Genomic DNA, 25,665 nt, shown 5'->3' on the forward strand with positions numbered 1-25,665 from the left:
AGTCTAAGGGGGTTGCGCACAAGTTTTACAAGTTTGTATTGTTGGGAGGGTAGGGTGGGGGGGGCTACAGGCCTCTTGACTCTTTTGGGGTGGGGGTATGTAGAAGTACTCTCACAGTTGCCACAGGGAGGTGGGGAGGGGGTGGGAAGGGTTTCTGCTAAAAGGCGGTTATTTTCACTGTTATTGTCACGTTATACAGTTAACCCACAGACACAATAGTTGAGCATTGTATGACTAGAGAGGTTGTTCCTCTATTCCCTCATTTGGGCTCCTGGAGGTCTGGGTGGTCGGGGAGCTTAGTTACTATGATTCGTTGCTTAAGATAGCCTCCATGAGTGAAGCTAGGGTGATGCCCTCCGGGAGTGAACAGGGCGTTGTTATTCTCTCCTGGAATGTGAATGATCTGGGAGACAAGATTAAGCGAGGGCTAGTCTACCAATATATTAAAAGGCAGAAACCGGATATCGTATTCCTTTAGGAAACTCATCTCAGAGGTACAAGATGTGCGTTTCTGAGCAGGGGCCCGTATGTAGTGCTGGCGCATGCGGGATACACGTCTGGCTCCAGGGGAGTAGCGATCCTGATCTGTCGGTTCCCCCCCCCCCCTTCATGTCATCCGCCGATGGGAGGACCCTGATGGTCGATATGTAGGGGTGGAGGGGTTCTGGGGACTGAGAGAGGTCCTACTGATGAGTGTGTATGCCCCGTCGAGACTCCAGGGCCCCCTTCTAGAGAAGGTAGCAAAGATCCTGCTGGGGTTCTCTTCTTCACTTCACATACTGGGAGGGGATTTTAATGATGTGATGGAAACAGGTGTGGATAGATCTGGGGGTGGGATGTCCCCTGGCCCTGCTACCCCGCTGTCTGAATTCACTGCAGCCCTGGAGTTGTCGGACCTGTGGAGACGGATGCATCCAACGGACAGAAAGTACTCAATTTTCTCCGGGCTCCTAGGGCTTTCTCCTGTCTAGAGTATATCTTTGCCCCAGCTGGAAAGGTAGGCAAAATACACCAAGCTGAATATCTGGCAAGGGGGCTGTTGGATAACTCCCCTTTGATGGTGCGTCTGAGCGGGAGGCCGAAGGGGCGCACAGGGTGGAGGCTGTGTGCTTGGGATCTGCAAGATTGTGAAGTGATGAGAGGACTACGGGTGGATACTGACCTATACTTTAATGAAAATTTGGGGTCAGTCAGATCTGCGGTGGTGCTGTGGAGGCTTACAAGACGGTACTCCGAGACAGTGCACAAAATCTAGTGGCTCAGAAAAGGCGAAGAGACAATGAACAGCTGAGGAATATGGAATGGAAGCTCCTAGAATTGGAAGGAGCGGTTGTGCAGACACCTACATCCTTGCTTCTTTGGCAACTAGAGTTGGCGAAAGGTGAATATCGAGAGACAGCAGAGAAAGAGGCTAGGGATTGTCTGCAGGCGGTCCAATATAGGTTGTACGAGACTGGGGACAAAGCTGGGAAATTATTGGCCTGGCTCAGGAGGAAGGAAAGAGAGGCTAGATGGATCCAGGAGGTGGAGGCTCAAGTTGGGACCCGGGGGTCCGCCGACAAAGATATCGCAGAGACATTTGCTAGCTATTACAGAGACTTCTAGAGGGCAAGATCTTTAGAAAATGCCGACCGCATCACTGAATACTTGGACAGTATAGATTTTCCTGTCTTGGACGTAGAGGGACGGGAAGGAATAGAGGGAGACATTACATTGGAGGAGGTCACAGCAGCACTGACGAGGCTTAGGTCGGGCAAAATCCCAGGCCCAAATGGGTCTCCGACAGAGATCTTTAAGAGTTTCCGTGATGTATTGGCTCCCCATCTCCTAAATATGTTTTTGGAGGCTCGTGAGCAGGGAGTGTTCCCCCAGGACTTAAGGAGGGCTAAGATAGCAGTGATATATAAAGAGGGGAGACCCAAATGGCGGTGTGTGTCATACAGACCGATATCACTGTTAAACGTGGAAGTGAAGGTTTTGGCCACAGTGTCGGCAACTCGAATGCTGGGTGTTATCTCTCCCTTGGTTCATACGGACCAGACTGGCTTTATGCCTGGACGATCCACAAGACATAACCTGAGATGGGCCCATGTGTGGCTGGCCACCATTATGAGCCGACCAGAACCTCGCCTGTTCCTAGCCCTAGATGCGGAGAAGGCCTTTGATGCGGTGCATTGGCCCCTCCTGGAAGCTACACTGACACAATTTGGTTTTGGTCCAAAATATAGAGGGTGGGTGTGCCTTCTTTATTGCAACCCGGTGGCTGCGGTGAGGGTAAATGGAGTCCTCTCCTCTGAATTCCCCATTGCACGGGGCATGAGACAGGGATGCCAGCTGTTTGCCCTTACCTGCTCAGACCTCCACGGTTTTAGACTGAGAGAGGAGGAAGAGGAACGTATTTCCTTATATGCGGATGATGTCCTCCTATACATAACCCGCCCAGAGGTATCCGTAACAATGCTCTTTCTCCTGCTTGAGGAATATGGGAGACACTAAGGATACTATGTTAACTAGGATAAAAACAATTACTAAATGCACCGAAAGGGGATGCTGTGTTGCCCTCATTGCCGATGTGGTTGCAGTGTACAAGCGAGGGCTTCACATATCTTGGCATTTACATGACACATGAAGCTGATAGATGCGATGCTCGTAACCTGGGGAAGGTGTTGAAGAAGTGCAGGACGGACTTGGACAGATGGAAAACACTGCCTATTACATTGATGGGACGAGTAGCAATGATTAAAATGATTCCTTTACCAAATCTCCTATATGTTTTACAAAACACATACTATCAGATACCCCCAAGACTGTTCCAGGCCATAGATCGCGATATGCGGCTCTTCCTCTGGGAAGGAAAACATCCAAGAATAGTTTTTAGGACGCTACAGCGCAACCAATACGCAGGGGGATAGTCCTTGCCGGATAGAAAGGCACACTATTGGGCGGCGCACCTGGTCAATATTAATGATTGGCTATTCACATTGGAGGACCTTCCCACCTTCTGTCTACAGCGGCTACAATGGGATAGGGGGTCGTGTAGGCAGTTCCCATATGAGGGAAGTGGGATTAGACATCTTCTTCCAGCCACACAGGTGGCCTTGAAGGCTTGGACAAGAGCTAATAAGATGATGGGGTGGCATAGACATCCCACTAAAGAGACACCACTATGGGAGGGGACTGGCTGCGGGAAATTAAGAAACTGCAAGCTTTTGAGCGCTGGGACCGGATTGGTATTTCAAAAGTCGGGGACGTGATGGGACATTATGTCCTTTGCGTCCATTCAAACTGAATATGCGCTGAGCAGCACACACCACTTCTACTACACTCGTCATGAGACATGCATGGAGAGCGGAGGGTTTCACGGGAGAGGGAATACCAGAGTGCGCCCCTCTAGAAGGCAGACTATTCATGGGTGGGATAGATGCTAAGGTGACGTTCCTAATATACAATACACTAATACACTGGTAAACCTGCATAATAGATGGGAGGCAGAACTGGGAACGTTGGAAGACATAGACTGGGAGGCGACACTGATGTTCTCCAGAGAGGTGGCGATTAGGTCACGACTGAGGCTGATACAGTTTAAAATTCTACATAGGGTATACTATGATACACAATGACTACAATTGATGGGGTGGGCGAGACACCCAAACTGCATTAGAGGTTGTGGTAATGTTGGATCCTTCTTTCACATTGCATGGTAATGTCCCAAGATTAAGGAGTTCTGGAGTACGGTGATGGGAGAGCTGGCGGGATTGCTGGCGGTGCAGGTTCCCTTAGATCCCAAGTATATTCTATTGGGAATACCTAACAATATTGACTTTCCTCGGAGAAAGCTTCTGCTGTGTGGACTGGAACTGATGGTAGCCAAAGGGATATAGCCCGCCTTTGGGCCTCAGAGAAGTGCCCCTCGTGGAGGTGTGGAGGAGATGTATGGACGGGTTCATGATGGGGGAAAAAGTGACGTACACGAATAGAGGATGCCTGTGGAAGTTCCAAAGGATATGGGGTACGTGGATGATGCATTATTCCTTGGAGATTTAGCCGACTGGCGATTATAGACTCCTGGGGGATGAGGGTGATACTCCTTGGCACATGGCAACAGGAGAGACCTCAGGAAAAGATGAGTGTGCTGGGAGAACTGAACTCAGAGACTGCTCAAAGTGCTGATGGGGGCTGTATGCAGCCTTTGAGCAACCCAATATCCTTTCCTGAAAGATCCAAAACTTTTGACTTAACAATCTTATTCAAATCAGCAGAAGATCTTCATTTCAAAAGGTGGAAAGAAACTAATCAAAGGTGCTTCTTCAACCTCTGGCTCATTGAAACTAATCAAAGCAAATTCCCCAGACACCGAGTCATTGTTGACATTTAGGGCTTGATTACAACTTTGGAGGAGGTGTTAATCCATCCCAAAAGTGACGGTAAAGTGACGGATATACCAACTGCCATATTATGAGTCCATTATATCCTATGGAACTCGTAATACGGCTGTTGGTATATCCGTCACATTTGGGACGGATTAACACCTCCTCCAAAGTTGTAATCAGGCCCTTAGTGTCTGATCTTCATCATCACTGTTTGTCTGAATCTCAATTCCCTCGTCTGTGCAAGTAATTGAACATCTTGTTTCACACAACAGATCACTTCCCAGGAGTGACACTGGACTTGAGTCACAAACCACAAACGTAGGCAAACCCTTAAAATTACCAATCTTAACCAAAACTGGTTCTGTAATGGATTTGTCAAATGTTTGTTCACAACTCCCACAATCTGAACTGCCTTCCCTGACAAAGGTAAATCTGGAACCTCTGCACATCTCACTGTTGAGCATGTAGCTCCAGTATCAAGAAAGGTTGTGACCATGTACCTTTCCCTCAACATAAGGAACTTTCTGATCCACTTCTAATGATGCAGCCATCACACACTTCTCCTCATCTGAACCATCTGACAGCCACACATCGTTTATTTCATTCTCACTATGTAAAGGAAATTGATGGACTGTATTGGCACTCTGGTTTAATCTCTGATTTGTGACCTCCTGAGAAAGCATTACCTGTTGCTGATCCATAGGGTTCTGTGGTATTTGCAATTGTCTAGGCATTTGAATTTGTTGTGCAGTCACCATCTGCACTTGTGGCTGTATCTGATGTACTTGGGGCATTTGTACCTGTGGTTGTACATTTTGCACATGCTTTTTTGGTTGTAAAGGTTGGAAACCCTGCATTGGATTTACATTATTCTGAAACTTTTGAATTTGTTCTCTCATTCTTGGTCCTCTCATACTATGAAAAGTATTTAACACCATTTGTCTGCTAAACAGCACCTCCCTGATTTAGCATTGGGCACTGCTGTTTCCAATGTCCAATTGCTCCACAAACATGACAGTGTAACATTATTTTTTCCCTGCTGCTCTCCTTGCATCATCACAGAATTCAAATCAACACTTTGATTAACAACCGGAAGTGTCATTTCATCACGTCCTCTACTTCTGCCTTGATTCTGAAACATACCATTTCCCTGTGGCTGCTGCTGAAAGTTTCCTTGAATCCCTGCCTGTGTAGCTTTAATCTGCATCATTTAACTTTATTTGTTTAAACTCAATCTCATCACTACAGTATTTCATATACTGAAACACCTCATCAATCGGTTTTGCTTGCCTACAAATCAAATGACTCTTAATCATCTGGCTAATCTCTGGTCTCAATCCTTCAACAAACCTGAACACAAAATTAATCATGTCTTTCGGCTCGATTGTTTCTGTACCACTTTAATGTTTAAACGCTTTTCACAACCTCTCATAGTATGCATGAATTGATTATTTCCTTTCCTGAGCTGTTCTATCTATGCCTTGCAAATCAATCTTTTTTCTGCGAAATTATTGTCTTCAGGAACTCAATAAACTTATAGTAATATTTCATTACTTCAGGAGATGATACACCTGTTTTCTGATCTCTTTGCGGTTCACTTGTTGGCCAATCTGCACTCCTTTTACACTCAGTCCACAAATCTGCTGGAACAATGCCAGTAGGCATTTCACAAGTTTCACAAACCTATCTGTCTGCTGATACCATTCCACTGGTTTCTCCTTCAACCTGGGGTAATCATTTGTAAATGACCAAATGTCACTTCTTCTCCAAGGTACATGCAGAAAATTCCCTCCTGCTGTCTCTCTCATTGGCAACATTTTTACTGGTTCTTTTGTTTGCATTACATCTACAAGTGGAGTATCTGAACCTTTCCTCGGCCTTTCTCGTTTCTTGACCAATCTGCCTTCCCATTTTTCTAATGCTCTCCAGATTTGTAATTTTTCAAGTAACTCTCTAAGATGTGTTTTCATCCCTGCAGACCTCAAGTGTTTAAAATCTTCAGTCTCAAAATGTAATATATAACTTCTCTTAAGATTCTTTGTTCTTGTTAGATCTATTTCATATTTGTTTGCTAATTCAGTACATGATTCAAGTCTATTTACTCCTATTGTCCCTTCAAGAAGCTCACCTGCTTCAATTGACAATCTCATTTTGTTTAAAACCTCATTTCCCTTACTTTGATTATCTGGAACTTTTGAAACACTCAAATCTTCTAACCATTTCATTTTTTCCTGTGCAGTCACACTATTTAATAAAATATTATTAGGCTGAACATTTGGTGACTGCTGCTGCATTGGGCTCACACATTGGGGAGTTAATAATCTCTCCTGGCCACTGCATCACCCAGTTATTTCAGAATTTCTAACAGGAGACAAATCTACTAAAGATCTTGACCTATTTAGGGTCTGTCCTATGGATGACATTAACCCAATGTTTCCATTCTGACTTTGAACTCCTTGAGTCACTACGCTTCTGTTACCCTGAACATATAAAGGCATAGGCGGACCAAATGTAATTGGTACTGAAATTGCATCTGGGCTCCTGGTTTCTACATTCTGAGACTGCATTATTCCTGTATTCTGCATTTTTGGTAATAATGTCGGAGTAGGCTCTTTCTGAATCATAAGATAATACTAAATTAGTAGTTGTTTTCACAATCAGAACATCTGGAAAAATCGCAGGAACATTAAAAGCTGCTCTGCATCGGTATTTGGTTCACGTTAGGATTAACCCGTACAGAACTCTCAGCTTTGTTGTGGTCACTCTGAACTGAACTGTCTTTCACTACAGCTGGTATTATTGCAGTAGGATTCATATTAGTGGTACTTGAACCTTCTTGAGTCACAAATGGTGGTAGACGATTTCTCAAAATCTCTGTAATAAACTCACCATCATCTGATTTATCAACATTAAACAAAACCCTTTTAGGCCTTTTTGATGTCTGCTCTTCGACTGCTGAAGAACTCTTTTTAGACTTCTTTGAAATCTGTGTCTCTTTCTCATTGTTTTTTGAAAATGCCGGAAACAATCGGTCACCTTGTAAAGTATTGAGTCTCCACTGTCTCTGCTCACTGTTCCATCTACCTTCTGCTAGTGACTTCTTTAAAATCTTTGTCTCTTTCTCATTGTCTTTTGACAATGCCGGAAACAATCTATCACCTTGTAAAGTATTGAGTCTCCACTGTCTCTGCTCACTGTTCCATCTAGCTTCTGCTAGTGACTTCTCTGCCCTTCTAATTCTTTTCTCAAATTTCAAAGATTACTGCTGTCTAGCTACTAGCTCCCAGATCGCTAAGGCTTTGAACTGAGCTGGTCTTGGTGGTGGTCTCATACCATACATATTCTGTCTCAAATTCTCCAGAATTCTCAAATTAAATGTTCCATTTTCAGGAAAAGCTAATCAACCTTCCTTCTTTGTGATCTTAATCCAGTGTTTTAACCAAATACGTGCTCCCGTACCTTTCTCCTCAATTACGAAATTTGCCAGAGTACCTTCTGGGGGACAAATTTCTCCTTCCCTAGCCGGAATATACTCATCTCCTCTAAGAGCACTTCTAAAAGCTTTGAAAAACTTCATTTTCCACAAACTTTATTTCAAAAATCGATACTCAGGAAGTGACTACAATCCCGCAATCCTTTTCAACTCCCTTCTCATCCAATCACGCTTCACGGTTGTCCAACAATCCGTGTGCAACCCTTCTCACTAACCAACCTATCCCAGCGCGGGACAAAAACTGACATCACACTTACACACAGCGACTGACAAAGTCTTGCGGCTTGTCCTCCTAAACTCAAAAACACTCAAACTTAATGCAAACATTAGTCGTGAGCACTTCTTCAAAACCAAAGAGAAAAGAAAAACAAATGTGTCTATTTACTACAGGTAGAGTAACACAATCGCTTCAGGAACCTTCTAAATTTCTCTGTCGGCTTTCGCTCTTGCAGTTATTCTTTTTTCTCAGTTCCCCAGATTTGTCAGCAAAAGTTTCCTGCAAATTTCACCCGCAACTGATTAATGGAGAATGTTCTGGTGCTCGTAGAACTCACCAAATCTCAGTCAAAAAAATCCCAAACACTCAATTTAACTTGCAAACTCGACTTACCAACCACGCCCGATTGGTCTACTAAATAGACAAATTACAACAAACATACATAGGCCCATATTTATACTTTTTTACAATTGTATTTATTTTGTAAGTTTGCGCTCCTTTTGCGTAAAAAAGCAGCGCAAATACGGTGCTAAAAAAGTCTAAATATGGCCCCTTGTGCCTCATTATACTTTTCAATATACTCCGGAGTCTTAGACCTTTCCTGTCAGGTCCGTCTGATCAACAATCACATGGCCAATTTTCCCCGAGCACCAAGCGCCAAACACATGCGAAGTTCGCTGACTTCTCTACTCACATACTTCAGAGTACCCCAACTCTCTATTTAACATTATTTCTTATGGACTACACCAACTCCCCTAAAACTTACAAACAACTCAATCAGCAACAAATTAGCTAAAGCTGTGCAAACGCATATTCTACTCCATTCAATCTAACAACAACACGCTGAGAACATAACAACCATAAGCTCAGAACATAGGGTATGTTCTATCAACCTAGGGAACCTCCAAGAACTAGGGAAAGTCACTCTAGGCATTTAGTAATTTATGTTATCAAATTTGAACAACATTTCAAAAATAATAATCAAAACACACCAATCAATTTCCTCAATTTATGACGCAAGCAATTACATCATTTAAAGCGATACTAACCAAACTCTGCTACCAAAACTGGTAATGCGGAGAAACCCTAGCTATATTTTAGTCACAAGAGACTAGATAGTGGATTTCACACACTAGGTCGATGAACTGAACCAAATCTTCTTTAAAGAAAACGTCATCCAAACTACGTCATAGACATCACATAAAACATATGATAATCAATTCAACTTAAATAACCACACCAGTTTATTAAGAAGTTAATGATTTATTTCCCTATATTAACAGCGCTAAAGTCACGAAAATAATTCTCAAACACAAATGATACATGTAGGAAAACAATAAATATTGATTCGAACGACGGATATATCTAAGTTTAATCAATGCAAAAAGACAAATTACCTCAATGGTTATTACACAAAACCATAGCAACAGAATCTGAGCAAGATGAATTGAATACATCTTATTTCAATAAGACAAAAATATCAATGATTATTCATAAGAGTAACACCTCACTAACCACTAATGAGCATCAACATGTTGGACTCCAGGTAAAAGTTTTAGTAACACAAATTTAGAAAACATCTAACTATGGTGCTATCAAAAATAAGCAGCAGTAATAAACTTTTACAGTTGGTGCCTGAAAAACAAAAGACAAATAACAATTGACAGCTCATACATTTACCAAATCACAACGATAATTAGCAACAAACGTCTACTTCATTAGGGGGACAGCAACATCAGGCACCACCATCAGCACAGGAACAGGTAGCATCAGGAATAAGAGTAGGGGTGATGGTTTACAATTAGGACTATAGGATACACTAAACAATCTAAGTATACGTTCAGTGTTGAACGGACATAAACTGATAAAGTACCAGAATGTCAATACACTATCTGGCAAAACATGAAATGTCAAAGTGACAGATCATAAAGTAAGTCTCTGGAACTTAGAATACAAGTCAGAGAATATCAGAGTAAGAATAAAATAATGACGAATGCCCAAAAGACCACAGCAACTGAGTATTAAATTAAACTTGTTAAATGAAAATGATTGGATAAAGCATGAGGTGAGAAAGCTATGACCAATCAGAACATTAACAGATATCAAAATTATATAAAATGTCTACTCTAAGTTCTTCTATTTGTTGTTATTTCACTGACAAAATCTAAATTAATACAATTGTATCTCGTGCATCCTCTTCTCCAGTTTAATCTGTGGACCCTTTGTTTCACTCCACCGGAATACGAAGTCACAGAAAAACAATGACAAAATATGTTACCGTGCCATTTCTTATCCCTTGAGGAAAGGTCCACAAGTTCGAAACAAAACTACAAACAATGAAGTCAGTCAGACTACGGAACACACTAGAAACATTTTATACAGCTTGCATTGCATAGTACCATTGCATCTGCTTCTACTTCAATCCAGCAGAGGCCACTACATACACATTTAATTCTGACATTTAATTTAGTTAAGAAACACTCTCTTTTGTAAAGACAGAATCATTTCATCAGCTTCAGTTAGAATGGAAAACAAAATATAGGCCTTATTCTTGATGGTGGCCATTTCGTTGATCACCATCTTCATAAATACAATAATATAATCAAATTAATTCACACATTAATCTGTAGGTATAATTACGTAAAGACTAAGGGGGTCATTACAACCTCAGCGGTCTTTTTACAAGACCGCCGAGGGACTGCCGTGCGGAAGACCGCCAGTAGTGGCGGTTTGCCGCTCGCGTATTATGACTGTTGGCTGCTCTCCGTCCTTTTTCCGACGGAGGGCCGCCAACAGCCATACTGGCGGGCGGCGGGGAAGTGGAGGTTGCTCCACCTCCACCGCCATGCCAGCAGAACACCGCCCAGCGAATCACGTCCTGTGATTCGCCGTGGCGGTGTTCTGTTGGCGGTGTGGTGTCGGCGGAGCAGCCCCATGGCTCCCGTCCCCTCCCGGAGGATCAACGGAACAGGTAAGTCGATCGTCCGTTAGGGGAGGGGGTGGGGGGGTGTTGTGTGTTGTGTGGGTGCATGGGGGTGTGCGTCTGTGTATGTAGAGGGGGTGTGTGAGTGCGTGTATGCTTGCGGGTGTGTTGCGTGTTTTGGGAATGAGTGCATGTATGTCTGCATGTATGGCTGTATGGATGTGTGCGTGTATGTCTGTATATGGGTGTGCGTGTCTGACTGAGTGTGTGGATGTAGGCATGTATGTTGGTGTGTGTGCGTGTGTGTGTTGGTGGTGCCTGCGTGCGTGTCGTGTGTGTGTGAGTTATGTGATGTTGGGGGTCGGGGTGGGGAGGGGGGCCCTGCCACCTTTGGGGGGTGGCAGGGGTGGTGGGGGGTGTAGCGGAGGGAGTCGGGGTGGGGCTGGGGTGTGGGGGAGACCCCTATCAGTGCCAGGGAAGGAATTCCCTGGCACTGATAGTGCTTACCGCCATGGATTTCATGGTGGTTCATACCGCTGGAAATCCACGGCGGTAAGCCGGGTCAAAATACCGGCGGCGGTATTGTGACGGCCGCCGGGCTGGAGACCCAGGTCTCCAGCCCAGTGGTCGTCTCCACCCTAGCGGGCGGAACAGAGAAGCGGCGGAAGACCATGGCGGTAACCGCCATGGTCATAATACTGAAAAAAAGGCCGCCAGCCTGTTGGCGGTCTTACCCCCGATTTAACACCGTCCGCCAGGGTTGTAATGACCCCCTAAATATTTTATCAAGCAAATCTCAGCCCTCACACTATCCAGTTGTTCCAGTTTAGTAGACGTGTAATAGTATATACTCTAACCTTAGAGGAGAGTGGACAGTTCGGCAAGTGGTGACTCAAATCTTCATTTCCCCAGGGGTGCAGCATAGGATATCACTTGCTTCCTTTTAAAAAAAAGTTTTATTGAGTGATAATATGTCACTCCTTACTTATGTAAAAAGTCTCCCTTCTCTGTAGTTTTTTTAGGTTTGTTACCCATGGCTGGGCAACCGGAGAAGGGACAAAGAGGCCTTGTTGGCCTATTGTTCAAAAGATCCCAAGTTATTTTAGTTTCCTACCCTATTCAGCTACGGTGAACTTTTTATTGATTATCTCACTTATCTGTTTTGTTGACATTATTTTTATAGCTGAATTTTGCAATCTTATGTCAAATCCTAACTTCTTCATTTGTTTGACCCAGCAAGTTGTACAGTTTAATTTGTGGCTGCATTTGAAGTGTGTCTCCTCGCTTTATCAACTAGATTTTCTCCCTCCTGCCACTTTATGTCCTTTAATGCCATATTTTATTAAGACTATTTTGCATCTTCTCTGAATTGAGCAAAAGTTAACATCTGATTCCAGGGCCACCATAAAGAAACCCGTTGTCAATATCAACAAATGAATTCTAGAAATATCTTTCATGTGGCCTTATCCTGGTTGTTAGTTTATCGAGCCCTTAACGTTTTGTTCTGATAGAGCATTTTATAATGCTGAAAACAAATGCAGTAATGTGCAGAATTAACATGTAGACCTTAGACGAAAAATAATGCTTTTAAACTGAAGAAAATGTAGTATGCTTCCACATTTACACGTATTAGGGTTGAATAAGTAAAGTAGCATTTTCTTGCGAAGCTGACCTAGGTTAAGAATGTGAAATGTTAAATTTCTGACAAGCTAACTTGCTTGGAAAGTGATGACAATGTAATAGAAGTTAATTATGACCATCCTATAGGCATATTTTGCATAGAATACAATAATGTATTGCAATGTTTTAGTTTAACTCTGCAAAATATTTCTAATCATACAACGATCTAGCAGAGAAAAGGAATAAGAAGCTTGTGTTTTAGTGAGGTAATGTAAAAGCTTAAACATGAAAGTGCATATTTTCCTAAGAAAAGTAAATGATGAGAACTCTCACAGATTTATACAAAGTAGTTGACACAAATTATTCCCCTGAACATTGCCATCTGTGAACCATTGTAATTCTGGTGAGAAGACGAAGAAATGTTCCAGTTCCCATGAAGACATCAAAAGCTCATTGGCTTACTGGAGGAATAAGAAGAAACATGTTACAAAAGCTTAAAATATGATGTTGGCATTAATGTGTGTTTCTAGAGAAGAAGACTCCTTTACTCATTTGTCTTCATTGCACTTTCCCTGCTCGCATAAATGCTGTTTTGACACACTACTGAGTTTCTTGGACCTCTCTTCATGGGAAGTTCTGCTTTGATTGATAACTGATATTTCACTCTGAAGCTTTATGCTTTAATATCTTTATTGTTAGAATATGGATTCTTTCCTTTATGGAACAAGTTTCATGCCCTTGTTCTGATATATTGATTGCTTATTTTACTTTATTGATTAATGATTGATATCGATTACATCATATGCTGATTTCAGTAAAGATGTGCTATTAAAAAGAATGATAAATCAAGCTTTTAAACTTACACCAACTGTCCTTATCGACTTAAACAATACTTGACATCATTATGATGATTGAATTGATGTACAGCTCCTGGTTAATCCCATCATACGTCAAAGGTCCATTGGCCCAAGATGCTGAGATCTCTCCCTCATGAGTTAGTAGGTTTTACCTCATAAACCAATATTTACCTGAGATCTCTGCTTCACCAAAGTTGGTAGAGAGAGAATGATTTACTTTTATGCGAAAGGGAGTCATAATTAATTGTCCTGCTATGAAGAGATTCCCATGTCCTTAGCCCAAAGCCTGAGTTATGAAGATTGATGGAGTGCAGTTTCGAAGGTGGCTGCAGAATTCGAGTTGTGAGTGTCAATTGGGTCATGCAGCACAATTGTTTCTGTTACTGTGGTTTTATTCAAGTATTGGTGTATGTGTGTTAAAAGAATTTTGATAATTATGTGCTTATTGTCAAAAAGTTGAAGAGGGTGTTGGACTAAGAAGTAGTCCAAGACCCTGACATGGCTAAATAAGAGTTAAGGTATGGTTTTCTTGTCTGCTAAAGATTTATGGTGCAGGTCTTGAGGTACCATTATTTACACAATTGAGATAGGGATGCTAACCATTTGTGGTGAATGTACTAATATTGATTATTGTTGGTGGATCCTAATGTTCAAAGAAGACGCTACATTGTTTAGGATGATTTCCTGCTGGTTAAGATTATATTCGATGTATGAAAATCTTTTTGAGTGAGAAAAGTCATAGGGTGTAAAAACATTTATATCCCAGTTGTTGAATTGTTCTTTTTGCTTTATTTTGAGGAGCAGAGAAAGACTATTATTTTATGTTGCACAGAGTTGTAGAATTGTAACATTGTGTGCTTATGAAGAAATTGTAAAGGAGGGTAAACTGCTGCAAAGAGCAAGTTGTTATCATATTGTGCCATGGTGAGATTGGTCAGTTAGTGTGAAACACCACACAGTGAATGGTTGATCTGTGTGAAGAGTCGCATAGTGATTGGTTGATTGTTCTGAGGAGGCGTCCTGAGATTGGGAGATGGGCTTACTGAGACATTGACATATCCACAATAAAATTAAAACATTGAATGTTTGAATTAAGTTGTTTGCCATTTGTTGATTTAATTAAAAAATCTGAACTATTTCAAAGCTCTTATCATATGATGATAGAGTAAGGGCTGCATACATGTGTATGGCTTAATCAATGGTGCAAGATTACTGAAAAAGAGAGCCCATTAAGGTTTCCAAGATGGGCACATTTGAATTGAGAATTATTGACAGACTAAGAGACATGAAACCACCTCCTAGACCTACAGAGGTTGAAGCACTAAGGTCCAGATTTCTACTTTTTCACGCAAAACTGTGTGAACGCAGTTTTGTGTGAAAAAGTTTACCAGCTAGCGCCATTCCAAGATGTTAGCCGGGTGTCATATTTATGGAATGACGGTAGCCGGAGGCAAGGCCCGGCTAGCGTTATGAAAAAGGACGCTAGCCGGGTGGGGGAGGTGTAGGGGGAACAGGAAGTTGTGCGTCAATCCATAACGCTAGTCTGGTTAGAGGCATAAAAATGCCTCTAACCAGACTAGTGTCATTTTTTGACATACAACCCCCATGGACATGACTCCTGTCTTAGTAAAGAGAGGAGTCATGAGCATCACACCAATGGCCATGCCCAGGGGACATATGTCCCCATGACATGGCCATTGGACACAGTGACATGGGCGGCCCAAGTTAGCTGCCCATGGCACTTTTAAAAGCAATCGAAAATATTTAACTGTACTTACCTTAATTACCTGGGATGGGGTGCCCCATCCTCTGGGGTCCCTCTGGTGTGTCCCTGGGGCTAGGGAACGGCACCTGTGGGCCCATTCCATGGTCTCTGACCATGGAAATAGGCCCAGAGGTCCCCTAACGCCTGCCCTGATCCAGGCATGAAATAATGGCGCTAAGCAAGCTTAGCGCCATCATTTTTACAGCGCCCTTCCCCCTGTGCTTGATTTTAGCACAGGGATAAATATGGCACTAAAGCCATATCGTCATTTTTTTAACTGGAACACCTACCTTGCATCTCATTGAGCAAAACATGACTTTAACTCCGAAACTTTGGCGATAGATGGGTCTAGCGCCGAAGTATAAATATGGAGTTAGGTTTGTGCCGAATTTGCTTGAAAAAAATTACACAAATTCAGCACAAATAGAATATAAGTCTGGGCCTAAATGCTTGGGGATAAATGGCTTGCACTAGAGAAAGAGAGACATTTAAGATACAAAGTAAGACACCTGTGAAAAACTTTACCGATGCACAATGATATGAGCGAATACAGAGAAATCAACAAAAGGAATAGTTGAAGGAGCTAGGCTATATCCAGCTATTAATACCAAAGAACTTGAGAAACAGAAAAAGAGTAAAGTACAGGGAAAGGAAGGGAAAATAGATAAAAAGTAATCAGGCTCTGATAATGATTCAGAGGATGATACATTGGATGAAGTATTAGCTGCCGTTCCACCACCTGTGACAAATACTAAGGGCATCATTTACAAGCCCTTTGCACCATCGTTGCATCATTTGTTTGATGCAGCGGCGGTGTTAGCAGTGCACTAGACTGCTCCATATTTACAAGTTGATGCAATGGGCCCAGTGCATCAGTTTTCAAAGCCCTACGTCACAATTTACCTGCACCAGGTATAGTGTATGCAGGGTAGGTGTTCCCTCTGAAAAAGCCATGTAGAACTAATGCAGTGAAATTTACAACTTTTCACTGCATTATTCTACGACTTCACAGTGTCAAAATGTTACTGCATGCTCAAAGCAGGTGTAAAACTGATGCAGGGCTTTTTCCTATGGGACTCACGTCGTATTGCTGGATTTGCAGATTACTGGTACAACTCCAGCAGTACATCAGTTTAGCACCAACAAAGGAGCCAGAAATTCTGATGCATCTGTAAAAACGTGCACCATGGAGCTCTGTATTGTAAATAGGGATGTGCTGCAGGCGCAAGAAATCTGACGCATCAATGATGATGCGTCAGATTCTTGCAAATGAGGTCAAGAGAGTGCTTTGATTTCTAATGCGACAGGGGCTGCAGCATCTGTTGACCAGAATGCAGTTCAAATTGAGAGACCATTACAGATGACGCAGCCTCTAATGACACAGCCTGTTGTACAACCTGTTATACCTAATAATGCGACTGCACGAATTGAGACTGCACTGGAAGTGAGGCCTCCAGGTGTTACTGCTTCTATTGTGACTGTACCAGCAGCTGTTGCTGGGGTTGTAACAGCATAACTAGTAGAGATTTGCATTGCAACTGCTTCGGTTAATATTTTCCCAAATACTGTAGCTCAAGGAACTGGTGGAGGAGTACCTGTGACAGGGTTTTATCTCGGCATCACAGAATTCACAGGTTATTGCATGGACATCACAGCGGACTATTCAATCATCAATGGAAGGGAGAAGGTTTGTCTTCACGACAACAACACAAGGTGAGACATTATATGAAGGTGAGATTTTTTCCCCCTGGTTTGAGGAAGCTGTCAAGAACAATGCAAAGACAGAGGACACAGAAAGTCAATATCCCAGTCAGAGTACAGAGAAAGAAAGACCATTAAATGTCCCAGAATTAAAAATCGAACTAGAAGAAATAATTAGAGGATGGGTAGAGCTTGAACTTGTGAATCAACACCAAAAAATATAAATTGATCTTTTTGAGCAAAGAAATTACTAGGCGTGCAGCAGCCTCACATGATAAATTGCCTGAATTGGCCAGAAGTCGATCTTATAAAAATTATCACATTGCAGAAAAGTTTCAGGGCACAATTAGATGATGAAGCAATTGAGAAAATGCATTTTTCAGGATGTGATTACACATTACGGAGTTATATTTATCCATTTATAGAGCCCAATGTCACATAAAAGGTATCCTGGTGCTAGGATAACCGGGAAAAAGACAACCACACTAGAAGAGAGAACAATAGAGATCACTGAGGAAAAGCCAGGTTTTCGGTGCCTTCCTGAATTGAGAAACATTGGCTAAGTGCCTAAGAGATCCTGGAAGGTGATTCCTGAGCTGGGCAGCTTTCACTATGAAGGCACGCCCTCCGTCTTGTCTTCTTGAAATTGGCAATACAAACAAGATTGGCCTATGATGAGCGAAGGCATCTCCCTAAAGCATATTCCTGAAAACACTTTTGAAGGGAAATAGGGCTGAGGCCCTGAAGAGCTTTATGAATAATGCATAAAGCTTTAAAGACTATTCTTTGCCTGTCCAGGAGCCAATGTATCTGATGGAGATGATCCTCTGTGCCGGTCCAGCAGCATTTTGGCTGCTGGAACTTGGACTCTGTGTAGCCTTTCTAACACTAATCTGGGGCTCCTAAGAGGAGGTTGTTAAAATAATCCAAGCTGCTCAGGATCACAACACCCACTATGCCAATCAAGGTTTTGGCAGTTGTTGGTAACAGAGGAAGACGTTTTCACAGGCCCTGCAAAAGCAGAAACAAACTACATCTACCTTGGTAACTTGACCTTCCAAGGATAATTTGATATAAAAAATAACCCGCAAATTCCGGACAGAGTCCAAGGGGGAGGGTTCTTGCTGTGCGGATGAAAGCCATAAATTGGCTGGGAGACTTAGGGGAATTTTGTTGATTGAGCAACACAAAAGCTCTGTTTTGTCTCAGTCAAATTTCAAAGAATTAGCATTCAGCCAAGTTACAACATCGTTCATACAGCTGTGAACGCTCTTAGTCGTTGTGTGATGGTCACTATTCAGTGCAAGATTTGCTGGTTTTCATCGATGTAATTATCTAACCGACTATTGTAGGTTTTGAAAAGTGTCACCAGGGGCCTCATATAGAGATTGAACAAAGTAGGGCTGAGGGCCTGACCCCTGAGGCACAGTATGCTCAACATCCTTAAAGACAGAGCAGTAGGGGGGAAAGAGCAATGGCCTGACAATGCTCAGACAAATATGAATTAATCCAATTCCGTGCAGTGCCTCTTATTCCGACCATGGCGAGTCTTTCTAGGAGGATGTTGTGATTTACTGTGTCAAAAGGGGCAGATAGGTCTAATTAAATCAGGATCGCTGATCTGCCACCATCAACCAGCATTGGAAGTTCGTCCATGCCTGTATGTAAGGCTGACTCAGACCATGCCCAGGTCTAAAGCCGAACTGCTCCTTTTCAAGCAAGGTGTGAAGTTCCAAGTAGTGAGATCATTTTTACTAATGTAGCGTTCCACTAATTGAATCGGGAAAGGAATAAAAAAAATTGGCCTATAATTTCCAGGAATTTCTGGGTCCAAAGTTTTTTAAAAAAAATGGGAATCAATGTCTTTTTTCCATGTTTGTGGTACTGTGCCAGTATCCAAAGATCAGTTGCATATCTGATGTAGCAGCAGAAAGGCTTCTTCTGCCAGATCTTTCCGAACACTATGGGGAAAGAGGTCAAGTGGAGAGCCTGAGGATATAGAAATGGCTAAGTGTGAAAACAGTTCTCTGAAATAGTTAGTAAAATGCAATCATAAATTGAGTGATTTTGAGAAATTAGAGACCCAATGGGCAAAGAAACATGAAAAGCAAAAGAAACAATCAGAGGTGGCTGAAGTAAAAATAAAGCCAGTTCGAGATCTCCCAGATGAAGGAGAAGCTTCGGATTATCTATTGAGAGAAATACCAGGTAGAGAGGATGCTAATGTGCCATGGAATAAGGGAGATCTTACAGTATTTACCAACAATTTCCCAAAATTGAGAGAGAATTCTATGCAGTGATGCACGCAAGTAAAAGGATTAGTCATAATTTTGAAAGTACAGTGGACTGATTTGAACACATTCTTTGATATTATTGTTCCAAATGAATTATGAGCTGAATGCAAAATTGCTGTACATTGGCCAAACTCAGAGCTGCTGGCGATACCCCCACCAATGCACCATCTTCTAGAAAAGTTTTCTTTTCATTTTTTCAGAGCAGGCAGTGGTCTGTGGGACCACTGCCTGCTCTGAAAAAATAATTTTGCTGCCATTCAAAAAGGGGACATGATACTCCATTACTGCTAAGGATTGGCTGATGTGGGGCATTCTGTTTCTTAACAGGTTGAAGCTCTCACTGCAAATCTGCATCAAGAGCAGTGAAAAGACCTCAACCCAGGTGACTGAGTTCTGATAGAGAAGCGTGGGAGAAACTCCTGTCAGGAGCTGAGGTGAAAAGGCCCCTACCAGGTGATTTTAATCACAAATATTGCTATTAAAGGTGCCAGAGTACCAAACTTGGTGCATGCATCACATACCCGGAGAACTAGAGATCTTTATGAAGGAACAGTGTTCTTTGAACCATAACCAAGAGCTCTCGGGCCAGTACCACCACAAGTTGCACAAGAAAAAGTAGCAATCCTGCAAGGGCACAACAGCAAAAAGAATAAGAAGTAAAGAACTACAGACAGTTGCATCAATCCAGATTCATGAGATCTCACAAAGTGGCATTGAAGTTTCTGGTGAAGAAGAAAGAGAAATGAGAGCTCAATCTAAAGTGATAGTTGAGTCATCACCAGAACAACTAAAAGATCCAGGTGAGGGGACAAGTATTGGATCAATAAGAGTCACTTACAATGCTGAATGACCAAGAACATGTGGTTGAAAGAAATTGAGATCAAGTATGTCAGTTGAACATCATACCACCAACAGTTACTGAGGAGACGGAGTCAAGTGGTATAAGTGACATAAAAGGAGAAGATCAACAAGCACCCAGGAGATCAAAAAGAGTGAGCGTACTTTGTCAGAGATATTCTACATGTGAATGGACTTACTACTTGAATCAAGTGCTAAGTGTCCCAATATCGGATTTGCTTGGTTTGAGTACAGAGCTGTATGAACCACCCTGATGTCATATTGAGTCTGAAATTGAGAATATCTGCTGAAAAAGATTTCCGAAAGAAACAAAAGTTGTCTGGAAAACTTAATAGAATGAGAAATGCAATAGACTGAAAATTAAACTGATATGGTACTATACAAAAATAATTACAAAGACTTCCCTAGGATCAAGGCTGCAGTGGAAGTGTTGCTATAACATTTTAAAAGAAGACAGATTAGGGTTAAGGATGACTATACAAAGATTGCTTTAAATAAAGCTGAAAGAACTAACTAAACTAACAGAAAATAGGAAAAATTGAAAGGCTGTTTGTGCAATAATTAACTTTGAAAACAAATATTAACTTTTGTTTGCTACATTTTTCCATTTGAAAAGATCGCACTTGAGACAAACGTGTTTCCTAACCAGAACTAGATGCAATAGTTATTATGGGTATTTCATTTTAAGCAGTAGTATTAGTAGCCATAGCATTATTGTTAGTGATATATACCAGAGAAAGCTAAATCTGTAAATGCATTTACTAGTATGACATCTGCACATTTCAGAGATGAGGATAAACTGAAAGCTTCATTTGCAGATTACATGAAAGATTACATAAATGTTTATTCTAGGTTAGTACAAGAATACACACAAGCATTAATTGCAAAGAATTGTTATGTGTGTGCGCACTTACCTTTATCCGCTACGGAGGAGGTGACATACCATCACATACCTTTGTTATATGCCATTACACTTATGTTATTTTGCTTAGCTTAGAGTATAGGCAAGAGTACTTTGAATATTATTATTCTTACTCTGACATGATCCTTCCAAAAGTACTTTAATAGAAGAGGATTAATTTACATCCACAGGCAAAAGAAATGGAATCAGCTTCACATTAGTTTAGACCTTTTAATCCTATAGACACTGCTAAGTCATATGAAAACAATTTGACTTGTTTAATGAGACCATTAGAGGACACATGAATCATTATGTTAGAAGAAAGGACATCACATACTTCATACAGCAAAAATAAAGATGAAGGTGTTTTGAAAAATATTTGGAAAAAGGAAGAAGATGAATACCAAAAAATGATTTAAAACTAACAGAAATTAGACAGAAGACAAAAAAGAAAAAAATGTGTTTTAGAAGAAGAAGCCAACTTAGAAAGACACCTGTAGGAAATAGTAATTGTGAACACACAATTGAATTATCGGGAGGTTCATGGCAAATTTTTCAGGGGAAAGAATCAGTTATTCCAGTATTTGATTTGTAGGCAAGATGCTTATTTCAAATTATCTGCTGATTGGGAGGGTATTTCTTATTTAGCTTTGCTTTTTTCCCAAGATGTATCATGCATATCATAACAGAACACAGAGTACACTGTTCCAAAAGGACACACAGGAAACCCGAAGGTCTAGGAGCAAGAGCACTCACACACCCATTAGGGTGTTATGCTTCATCATCGGGAGATGCTCCTCGTCAGACCGGCGCTGCAATGTCTGACTGGCTCCCCTAAGAGGGGGCTCTTTGCCGGAGATCTTTTGTAGAGGCTGCCAAGGTGGAATGTCTAAGTTAGTGCTTACAGGCAGACTCTCATCAAGCAGAAGAGGAACATTTTTTAAAAATTGGTTCTAAACCTCAACAACTAAATCATTTATTAGCGAAACCCGACGAATTAGACCAAGATTAAAAACAATGTGAAAGTGAAAATGTGAGGAATGATGCTCAACCACTTTCTATAAATCAGTCAGGGCAAGGAAACTATCACAATGCCTCTAGACATGGGTCGACATGTTTCGCGTCCTGTGGTCTGAAAGGATCCAATGATGCTTCATCAGGACCAGAAAAAATAGAAAAAGCTTCTACTGAAGTACTTAAAGTGTAGACACAGTAAGGTCTGTATAAGGACAAAAAAGAGGGGGTTAGACTCCAGTCACTTACATTAAAGTCTATTGTCCGTCCGGTCAACTAACCATAAAGTCGCCCATCCTTAATTTTAGGATTAGGCTCTCTGGTAAGATAAAAGCCTAGGACTGTTGCTGTTATTGTGCAGCGGTCCGTTCGTATCGAACCTACCCCGGTATCTCTCCCCGTATTGATTTTTTTTTCATGCATATCATATATATGCTTTGCCAACGACACCAGTACATAGACACACATGTAGTATTAGTGAAGGAACACAATTAGTGGGAGATATTTTTGGTGTGATTATCCAAACAGTAGGAATTATTTTAAATTATGGAAAGATTAGAAAGCTTTCAACAGTGGTGGCCAAATTAGCAAATAGTACCTCTGGAGCTTTGTTAGTGATTAACACAGGATTAGTAGCTATTAGACAATAGTTTTCAAAATTAATTAGTATTAGATATTTTATTTGCGGAGTCTGCAAGATGCTGAAAGCTCAACATTGCTGTATATACATCTCTGATGGGAATACCAAACTTTTAGAATACACGAAGAACAATACAGATCTGAAAACTGAATTAAAATCATTACAAGCCACTAGTGTTTTAAAAACTTTTGGCAATTAAGTTTCTGCAATTGGCATTTGAGATACAACAGGGGGAGGAGGAATCCTAGTACCTATCCTAATTGTTGGTGTTTGTTTCCTGACCTTATTAGGATTTCACAAAGCTATCAAAGTTTATCTTGAGAAGAAAAAGAACAGAAAGAGAAACAGACAGATAAAGAGAGAAATAGAATGAAATTATCACATCAATAAAGAATAAAAAGACTAAAAGAATCTGAGAGTTTAAAATGAAAGAGAAAAGACTCAACTGAATATAAGAGTGACATCTAAAGACTCAACTGTGAAGAATTTGTGATGGTTAGAAACCATCAGAGGGGGGTTAGTTTATGTTGAAATATAATGCAACAAAGCGAAGCATTAACATATAGGACTTCGACAAAAAATAACTCTTTAAAATTCAAGGAAACATAGTAGGCTGCCACGTTAGTACTTATTAGTCTTGAGTAGCTAAAGTAGCATTTTCTTGCAAAGCCGACATAGGTTAAGAATGTGACATTTTTAATTTCTGACAAGCTGACCTACTTGAAAAGTGATGACTTGATGTAAAAGAAGTTAGTTTTGACCTTCCCATAGGCATATTTTCCATATAATGCACCAATGTATTAAAATGTCTTAGTTTAACTCTGCAAAATGTTTGTGATCATACAAAGACCTAGTACAGAAAATGAATAAGTAGTTTGTATTTTAGTAAAGAAATGTCGACATTTAAACATGAAACTGCAGTTTTTCTTAAGGAAAGTAAATGATGGGAACCCTTGTGGAGTTATAGAAAGTAGTTGATAAAAATTATTCACTTAACCATTGCTGACTGTAAACTATTGTATACCCAGTGAGAAGACGACAAAATGTTCCTGTTCCCATGAAGACATCAAAAGCTGTTTGGCTGAGTGGAGGAAGAAGAAGAAACTGGTTGCAAAAGCTTAAATTCTGATATTTATATTAATGTTTTTTTCTAGAGTAGGAGATTCCTGTACTCATTGCTCTTCATTGTACTTTCCCTGCCTGAATCTCTGCTGCTCTGAGACTCTACAGAGTTTCTTGAACCTCTCTTTATAGGAGGTCCTGCTCGATTGACTCTGAAGCTTTATGCTTTAACCTCTCTGTTTAGAACTCTTTATGGGTTCTGACTGACACCTTTATCTTGTTCTTCCCAAATCCAACCTTAATCTTAGAATAGGGTTTATTTCCTTTATGGAACTAACTTAATGTACTTATTCTGACATATTGCATGTTTATTTTTATATATTGATTAATAATTGATATTGATGACATCATAGTCTGATTTCAATAAAGATGAATTCTTGAAATGACTGATTAAATAAAGCTTTTAAACTTACACCAGCAGTCATTATTGACTAAAACAATACTTGTCATCATGATAAATATTTAATTGATGTACAGCTCCTGGATAATCTCATTTTATATCAAATGTCCATTGGCCTAAATTGCTGGGATCTCTTCCTGATACATTGGGAGGTTTTACCTAGTAAACTGATATTTAGCTGAGATCCCTGCTCCACCAGTGCCATGGGCTATTTGGCTTCCTGCAGTTGATTAAGCAGCACTGTCAGTTCTGTGCAAGGAGTAGTTTTCATGGGTGTGTGACAATTTGCAATTGGCAGTTAGATTAAGAGAGGGCTCAAAGTTTTCTATAACTGTTTGATTGTGTGTATTCCATTTGAGATTGTTGGAAAGTGATAGGCACAGGTATGTAAATGTTTTTACTTTTTCCAGTTATTTGTTGCTGATTTTGAAGACATTACAAGATTTTCTATTTTTTTTTCTGAAGGGTACTGTTTGCGTTTAAAGTGAGTGCCTTTTCCTGACAGGACATCTCGAATGATGACAGCTGTGCATGAAGGATCTTTGGGGTTCTTGAGATTAATATGAAATAATCAGTATCAAGGAGGACAGTTACTTGGTAGTCTTCAAATGCTGGGGTAGCTATGATTGTCTTCAAACACTCATTGTACAGATCATTTGTATATAGTGAAAACAGCTGGGCTATGAGGAGGCATCCCTGTTTCACTCCACTTATGGTGTCAATTTTGTGCTGAGTTGGCCTTTTTGGCTTAACCTGAGCCAGGATATTGTGTCTGAGTACAGCATTACTATCAGAGATAGTAGGGCAGGATGTATGCTCAAGTTGTGCAACATTGTCCCTTACCTGTGTCTAGATATTAACTGAATGACCGCCAAGAAATTCAAGTAGGCTACATAGAATGATGTGTTTTGCTGTGCTGTTCTTGTGGGTAATATGGAGCAAGATGAATATTTGGTCAACTGTGGATAGGCCTTCTCTGAATCCCTGTTGAAGTAGGGTGTGAATTTAATTTCAGAATTTTGAATCCATTCATCTAAGGACCTACGTATTAACTTGCAGAGGAGTTTTCAGTCAATGCCCATCAGACAAATTAGTCAGTTCGATTTTGGGTTGCTTTTAGGTCCCTTTTTTAACAGGGCATAATAATACTGTGCCACCAAGATTCAGTGCATATTGTTGTTGTAGCAATCTTAATGATGATTTCAGTTAGAATAAGGTGCCACCATTCAGTATTTTGGCTTTTGCTGGTATGGTGTTTGAACCCAGAGCCTTTCCTTTTGTTAGTTAATTTATTGGTGATATTAGATTCTCCTCAGTGAAGGTGTTTCAAATAGATTTCTCGTTTATGTATATTTCTTTAGTTGTTTCCTTAGAAGGAAAAGCGTTCTGCATTTTACTATACTTATGGTCAGTTGATTGGAATACTGAAAAGAGGTGCTGTGTACAAATTTCCTATGTGATATTGGCCTTGAGCACATTCCTTTTTATTC

Source organism: Pleurodeles waltl, chromosome 8, assembly GCF_031143425.1.
Source record: "Pleurodeles waltl isolate 20211129_DDA chromosome 8, aPleWal1.hap1.20221129, whole genome shotgun sequence".
Lineage (NCBI taxonomy): Eukaryota > Metazoa > Chordata > Amphibia > Caudata > Salamandridae > Pleurodeles > Pleurodeles waltl.